Source organism: Porites lutea, chromosome 9 (assembly GCF_958299795.1).
Source record: "Porites lutea chromosome 9, jaPorLute2.1, whole genome shotgun sequence".
Classification (NCBI taxonomy): domain Eukaryota; kingdom Metazoa; phylum Cnidaria; class Anthozoa; order Scleractinia; family Poritidae; genus Porites; species Porites lutea.
In genome coordinates this window covers 10,821,651-10,829,334 of record NC_133209.1, presented here as the reverse complement: position 1 = coordinate 10,829,334, position 7,684 = coordinate 10,821,651, and the positions used below count along the sequence as shown (strand labels likewise).

General features: G+C 40.6%; 1 protein-coding gene across 2 annotated transcripts in view; it reads right to left on the bottom strand.

Moving 5' to 3' along the window:
* LOC140948769 (voltage-dependent calcium channel subunit alpha-2/delta-1-like) overlaps positions 1–9 on the bottom strand; it is a 55,145-nt gene extending 55,136 nt beyond the window's left edge. For both annotated transcript variants that reach the window (XM_073398035.1, XM_073398036.1), the window contains exon 1: positions 1–9. This exon is cut by the window's left edge and continues 372 nt beyond it. The gene's annotated coding sequence lies outside the window, so the exon portion shown is untranslated.
* Positions 10–7,684: the final 7,675 nt, after the last annotated feature.

Here is a 7,684-nt window from a genome sequence, read left to right as displayed (position 1 = left end):
CACTGTAAATATCTGCCGCAAGGGAAGAATAATAACAATCATAAATGTTGCTTTCTTTATATAACCTTTAATTTAGTACTTTTCGCACGTCAAATAATGATGTAGTGGGATATCATATCAAATTGTAGATATTAAGCTCTATTTAATTTAAGGTCAATATTTTTCCAATGTCTCTAATTTTAAGGTTTCAAAACATGCAACACAGCGAAACTTGCTAAAATGTTTTCTCTAATAGGTGTGATTTTAAAACAACGCGAAGAATAATCCATAAAACTCAGTATGACTTATACCTGTGCTACCGCTGAATTCATACCAAACAAGCCGACCTTCACCAAAATCAGCCGCCACAATCCATTTTCTAAGGTACCCCACAACAGAATCTATAGCATATTATTTTTAGTTTCGTCTTTTGAATTATGCTAATAAATCAAATTGCAATGTTACAGCACTGTGAAGCTTCATCACTCCAATTCTAAACTGCCGCCATTTTTGTTTTGGAAGGAACATTTCCCAGGCTTCTGGGAGAAGAATACGCGGAGAGGGAAGGACTGGGACGAGTTCCTCAAGGGAAAGGGAGGGAAAGTTTTCCGTCTTTTCTGTAGCACAACCATATCAACGTAATTTCAATTTACTTACAGCAGTTTCAGTTTCGCTCCTTAATTGATCAGACCACGTGTCAGTGAGATAAACTAATAAATCAGAGTGTATCTTGCTCCTTGCCGTTTTACATAATGCCAGAAACTGGCCTCAGCGAACTTAAAATTTCCGTGAGCTACGGCTAGGCCTTTCCCGATTGCGCTGAGCACCTTTTGAGCACTTTTTTGAGTTTGGAGCACTATTTTGCATTTTGAGCACCCTTAAGCACTTTTTCGCACTTTGGGCAACATTTGAGCAATATTTCACATTTCGAGCAAATTTCGAGCAACATATGTCTTCTAAAACATTTTAAAGCAAAAACTGTGTGTCGCTTGCAACGAGGATCGTGTTCCAGGTCATAAATTTGAAGAACTAATGATGTTGTCAAGAATAAAAGACCGTTGTCATGGAAAGGCACGTGGACTTATCCTCACTGAGCGTGAGTACAAAAGTTTCTGATTGGCTGATCTTTAGTTTTTTAAAAATATTATTGTTCTATATTCTATCAACCTTTCGTAACAACCTGTCGATTAACACTACGCAAAATAGATTGTTAATTACTTCAGTAAAAATTGACGTATTTACGAAAAGCTTAGAGGTAACTGTTCACAACTTTTAGCACTTTTTGAGCACTATTTTGAGATTTTGAGCACTTTTTGAGCACTTTTTAGCCATTTTTGCCAGCACTTTTTTAGGATTTTACGAGCGCAATCGGAAAAGGCCTAGCTACGGCTGAAATTGCTGTGTGCAAAGTTAAAGTTGCCGTGTATAAATTAAAGGACTGTTTTTAAACGAAATTAGAAATGTGGTCTAGGCGTTCCCAGCCACTTTCCTCCTCTCTCAAAAAAAAAAAAATTGGTACCGCCATAAGCCCCGAAGCTACCCTGGGTGCCAGAGACTTTTCAGAGCGGTTTCCGGTTTGCCGCTCGTGGCTTCGGCCTACGGCCGAAGCTGTGTCGGCCTTCGGCCGACAAGTCCCGCCGCACGCGAGAAAAACCTCTGGTACCCAGGGTATCCCGAAGCCTGCCCCTCGAAAAATTTGAAGCCAATTACAAATTGGGTGCTAGTGACGGTGTGCGCTAGATCTTGACAATCTTACGGAAAAACAGGGGACTGTAAACAGTCTAGCTAGAAACCAACTAAGTGCAAATGAACCTACTTCTGACCTTCGCTTTAAAATATCTTTTTGATATAAATAAACGCACAATCTGTTTCTTTAGGTAAGTGAATATCAGGCTAAGATAAAGGACACAAGGCGTAAAATGATGGCGCTGGTATCGGAACTGTCCATAAACCAAGCGGAAGCCATGAAGCTTCAACAAGAAGTGAAGGGTGAAGAACAAGAGCTAGAACAAAGTTATGTGCGCATGGAGAGAGGCGAGGCTCCTAATGAAGAGGCTGAGAGAGAGTGGCTTAGAATGGTACGAGATGAACAGTCGATTGAAATGTTCTTAAAACATAGCCGGTCTTAATGTCTTATCGATGCTGGCAGTTTCGATGATTGTCAGCCATCTTTATCAAAACTTGAAAGACATTAAAACTGTCAGAAGCCTTAAATAGGCTTTTGAAGGTGTTAATTATTGCGATAAACGCGCAAAGTCACTCTGTTGACGCTCCCTCCCCCCCTGGTTTGGGGGTGGAGATCACGTGTGTCCATATGGGAGAAAGCTGATAGGCTCCCCCGTCCCTGTTCATAGTAGGAGTGTTTGATCTAATACATATGCTTTCCTTGATCCATCGCTTAAACTTGTCGCTTTCCTGCTCAACTATTTCACTTGCTTCCCAATTCAGAATATGATTGTTCCGACAGACGTGGTCTGTTATTGCTGATTTATGGTGTTCATTAGTAGAAGCTCTGCCGGTGGATCTTGTGAAATTTCTGTCAGAGATCTTTTCTGCTTCCTTTCTGTGTTCTGTGATCCTGGTTCCCAGCTGTCTCCCTGTTTCACCGATATATACCTTTTCGCATTGGCTGCATGGAATTTTGTACACCACTCCAGCCTTTTTTTGCTTCTCAGCTTTGTCCTTCGGGTGAACTAAAACCTGTCCGAGGGTGGTTTGAGGTTTAACCACTGTGGCTACCCTATGTTTTCTCTTGGAGAAAATACAACGTATATTCACCAAACACAGGGTAGCCACAGTGGTTAAACCTCAAACCACCCTCAGACAGGTTTTAGTTCACCCGAAGGACAATGAAGCTGGCTATGTTTTAAAAACATTTCAATCGACTGTTTAACTTCACTAGCCTGATGAATTTCTTCAAGATGGTACGAGATGAAGCACGCAGGGAGAAGGAGTTGATAGAAAGGAAGGAGGTATACTATCTAGTGACATTAAAAATAATATTATTGAATATATTGAATTGTGGACCAGGTTGAGCAAAATATCGTGATTTGCCAGTGGTGAGCAGATCAATCATCAATTATTTGCCAAGCAAATAATTGATCTGCGAGAGACAGTGACAAATCACGATATTTTGTAGCCTGCGTAGCAAGTGTTTCCGCGCGAGGTCGTTGAGAAAAGTTAGGACGAGCTTTGTTTTTGCTCCCGTTCTAACTTTCGCTCCGTAACTCGATTGGAAACGCTTGCTACGCAGGCTAGATATTTTGCGATAACCGAGTTCAAAACCATAAAATATCGAAAATAAGCCCCGGGGCTTATATCTTTCAAAGGCCCTTTTTGAGGGACTTATTTTTGGAGGGGCTTATCTACGGAGGAAAATTTGCGTTACGAGTTACCCATACCCAGGCCCTATGGGTCACTCGCGCCATTCAAGCCCACGGAACCAGGTTCCACCATGCGGCACATTAGAAAACCTGTTATAAAACCCATAGAGATATAATAAAGTGTTCACACACAACAGCTTGGTTGCTGTGTAAATTAGGGATTTGCTTCTTTGAAGACTTGAATAGATTTAACAGAGGGGTGGCACTTCTCTGACGTTGTAAATAAATGTTTGTACCAAGGTATTTATTTCTTCCTGTAAATAGTAAAAAGAATTTATTAAACAAGCTGCAGTCCTTGGATATCGTCTCCTCTTTATTTGAAAAACTGTTATGTCCTCGTTATTTGAAAAGCTTTAATTAAGCGCCGTCCACACGTATCCGAATGTTTTTGAAAATGGCCGTCTTAGCCTTCGTTGGCACATAAGCGGCGTTTTCAAGCACCAAAATGCTGGTTCTTTAAAACAGTGCCTCCCCAGAGTGGAGATTTTTGAAAACGCCTGATTGTCGTTTTCGAGTGGACGGACAAAAACGGAGGTGTGTCGCACATCATACAGTGCACGCTCTGTAAGGGACGCTATCGTAATTGTATCGTTAAAGCGTTTTCGTGTACGTGAGCAAACACGTTTTGAATACGTTACGTGTGGATGCGTGCTCTTTGAAAGCACAGAAAAAAAATCACCGTTTTCCATAATATCCGTGCATACGTGGAGACGAGGTCGTACTTTTAACTCACACTTTTATGGTGTGTTTGATCCTCAAGCCAGCTTTCAACGGTATGTGGGCTAAATCATATCTCCTTACAAAACTTTGTTACAGTCCTCTCGGGTAATTTTCCCAGGTTCTCGCCCAACTCTCGCACTAAGACTGAGTCGGTGTTGCTAATAGCCAGTAAAAGAAACGATAGCCTCCTCAAGATTGTCCCATAGTGCATTTCGATCAAACATCGACCCAGTCTCACGCTCGACCACAGTCTAACATTCTCTCTTGACACAAGGCAATGCAGAATATTTCCATTTAATCAATCCGGTCAAAACATTACAAATTAGAAAAATGGCACTAACCATTAATAAATATGAAAAACAGTTCGATGGTTTTAAAGCAATTTCTAGTTATGTTAATAAAAACATTATAATCTCATTTTCTCTTGTAACTGGTAAATGTTGACACGTGAGGCAAAATAAGGACATGTAGAGTAATAGATGAAACTAAAAGTCATTACTTTTTTAAAATGTACCCACAACTTCGGCTCGTGATTTACAAGCTTTTCGAGTGTTCTCCCAACATCCCAAGTGGGTTATCACGCCGGTAAACCCATAGAAAGTGTGGTCTATTGCTTTTATAAAATAACTTTGGTAGAATGGAGTCTTTTAGGTAAAAAAAAAAATGCTTTTAGTACCGTGATCAAGTCATGTCTTCTCTCTAAAGTCATCATAAGCCAATCATGACTCACGGTTTAATAGCGCTGAACTTTCTCAAAACTCAGTTCAGTCAAACAACAAACAACAGCACTTCAAGACACGAGTTTTTGCACTCATTACATGATAACTTATGAAAGCTGCTTTACAGGAAAAGTCAACACATATTCATGCGAACGTACAATGAAAGAATACGTTCATGGTTTGTTTACTACAGAAGTAGAAATCAATTGAACATCGGACTGTACGCAACTGTATTTTGTTGAGTCGATCCGTAAAAATTTCGTGCTTACAGACGGAACTGGCAGCTATTGTAATGGAGGACTTCAATCACTTTTTACAAGCCGCAGTGGTTTAAGATCCGTTTTCTGGACTTTATTATGATCAAGAAATGCAGCGGTAACGACGTGGCTGCATTTGCGAAGTTGTCGGATGTAACTTTATATGCACGTACAGCGACCGATGGAAATATGTCAGTGGTGAAGAAGGTTTCTTTGCCGTAGCCACATATTGGCGCTAATATTTGTCGATTTGTGGAGTCAGGTGGTTTGAGGTAGGTTATGGCATCGATATCACCGAATAATTTGTGCAAATGTTGGAAAAAACCAGCCCGAAATTCTGACATCTTTCATCATCGTTGCTGCACCGTTGGCAGCTTGTTTACAACCTACAGCGGCCGATTTTGTACCATATCTTGATCAGAGATCTCTTTTTTTGGAACAATTTCTTTCATTAAGGAATTTAATTTTGACATAAAATAAATCAAGAATGCTAAAACTATCCCGTTTTGTTGCTGGTTGGCACATGGTTAAGTTTTCCTAGAGACTTTCTACACCAGAAATTCACACAGTTGTTGTCTTCCTCTGCGATTTGGCATCGTCGTGAAATGTAAACTGCTTTCCAGCTTTGTACTTTACAACTTCTAAAGCTATGGCAGTCGCGAATTGTGACCCTCAGTAATAAAATGTGGAAACCAACGCTTTTAATATTAAGAAGGGCTACGGTAAGTAACTTGTTCTGTTTTTTAGCCTTTCTAAAATCGTTGTTTGCAGATCAATAGCCGGTTTTGTTTATGGCTCGTGGTCCGGATGCCTTTTTCTATGGGTTTACCGGTATAATAAACCATAGGTTTTTGACCAATCAGATCACGCGTACTATCTCAGTTATTTTATAAAGAGTTTTTCGTCTATAGTAAACAGAGCCGTTTCAAGTGAACAGTGAAGAGCTGTTACAAAACGTTGTGCACAATAGAACAATAGACGCAAACAGTACGATTAACTGGTAAAATTGAAAGAAATCTACATTCCCACAGTTAAACCGGCGAGCTCGTTTAAGGCTTTTTCAACAATCCGTCACATGATACAAAATAGTCACACTAGTTAGCAAACAACGCAAAGAGAAAAAAGGACAACTGACTTCATTCATTCATTCGTAGCGTGTTTTGTGACGAGACAGTTTTGTTGCAAAAGCTAAGGCCCATTGCGCTATAAAAGAGAGAACTCTTACCTCCGAGGACGAGTTCCTAAAGTGAAAATTCGCATGAAAACTGCCGAGGAGAACTTTCCTCATCAGTGATACAAAATCTGGAACTCGATCAAACAATTACCTCTCTTATGAGGGATAGAAAAAGAAAAGGGAAAGACTGAGGGGACGAAAAGGGGAAAGGGGGAGGGAGAAAAAAAGGCCCCTTTTCTCTCTCTTCTTTCCCCTTCGGTTTGTTTCCCTCGGGATTTTCGATATTCATTCGCATTATTCCCAACCGAAAGGCCTGTTCACAGGCTGGTTACTCCACTGGTTACTCCACTGGATAGCGCAATTGGTTTCGCTAATACTTATCCTTTAGATAGTGATTTATCTGACTCCAGTTGTTTAAAAGTTGGATAGCGCTATCCACCGGATAAATTACTACCCAGAGGATAGCTTAATCGCTTTCCCTAATACTTATCCGCTGGATAGTGATTTATCCGGTGGATAGCGCTATCCAACTTTTGAACAATTGGGGCCTGGACTGAATAACTGAGATGAAAACAGTCAGGCAAGTGCTACAAATAACGAGGTCGGCTTTTTCCTTGTTCGCGCTTATAATAGGGAAATGATTACAAAAAATGTGGGCCAAAAGGATTCAGTGAAAAGGAAAACAGGAATACAAAATTGCCTATTTACATTATTAGCGTGCAAATACAATTCTCGCTACACGTTCTTGACTACACGTTAAATGCCACTTTCTTCTGTTTATGCTTAACTGGTGTACAGTCTGAGGATATATCCATTATATTCAGTTGACATTTCATGCACTGAATAACGTCAAGATAAGCACCAAAAACATGGCGAGCCTTGCAGGAGAGGATATACTTGCCAGTGCACACGGGGGTGGGGGCTTCCCCTGCAACAGAATATCACAGAACATTAATTACGTTCGACGAAGGAGAAAGTAATCCTAGCCTTGTGTTATATGGGTATCTTGTGTATGGGCAGGAAAGATTTTTCTCTCTAGTGAACACCAATGAATTTCGCCTCCCCACCGATTATATGCAAGGCCCATTCACATGATCTGCAGGGCCACGGCAGGAACTGGTTGGTACTTTGACCGCGATATCTTGAAAAGGGACCTTATGATCCGACAACGGCAACGCTAATGAAAACGTCGCTAAAAATAGACTTCGTATCCTTTCAAACGTTTTCGCTATTATTCCAAGTCACCCAGTTATGTCAAGGAAGAGAAATTAGGTTGGAGCTGAAGAGAGGGGACTGAGCGTCCGAGTTCAGACCAAGATCGGTAAAATCATCGCCTTGTCGTTTAAGTTCTCATGTAAACAAAAATTTGGATTATTTCACGTCTCAATTGTACAGAGACGGCAACGAAATTTACAAACTAGTGTAATGTACGTGCAGGGTGTCGTCGCTTAT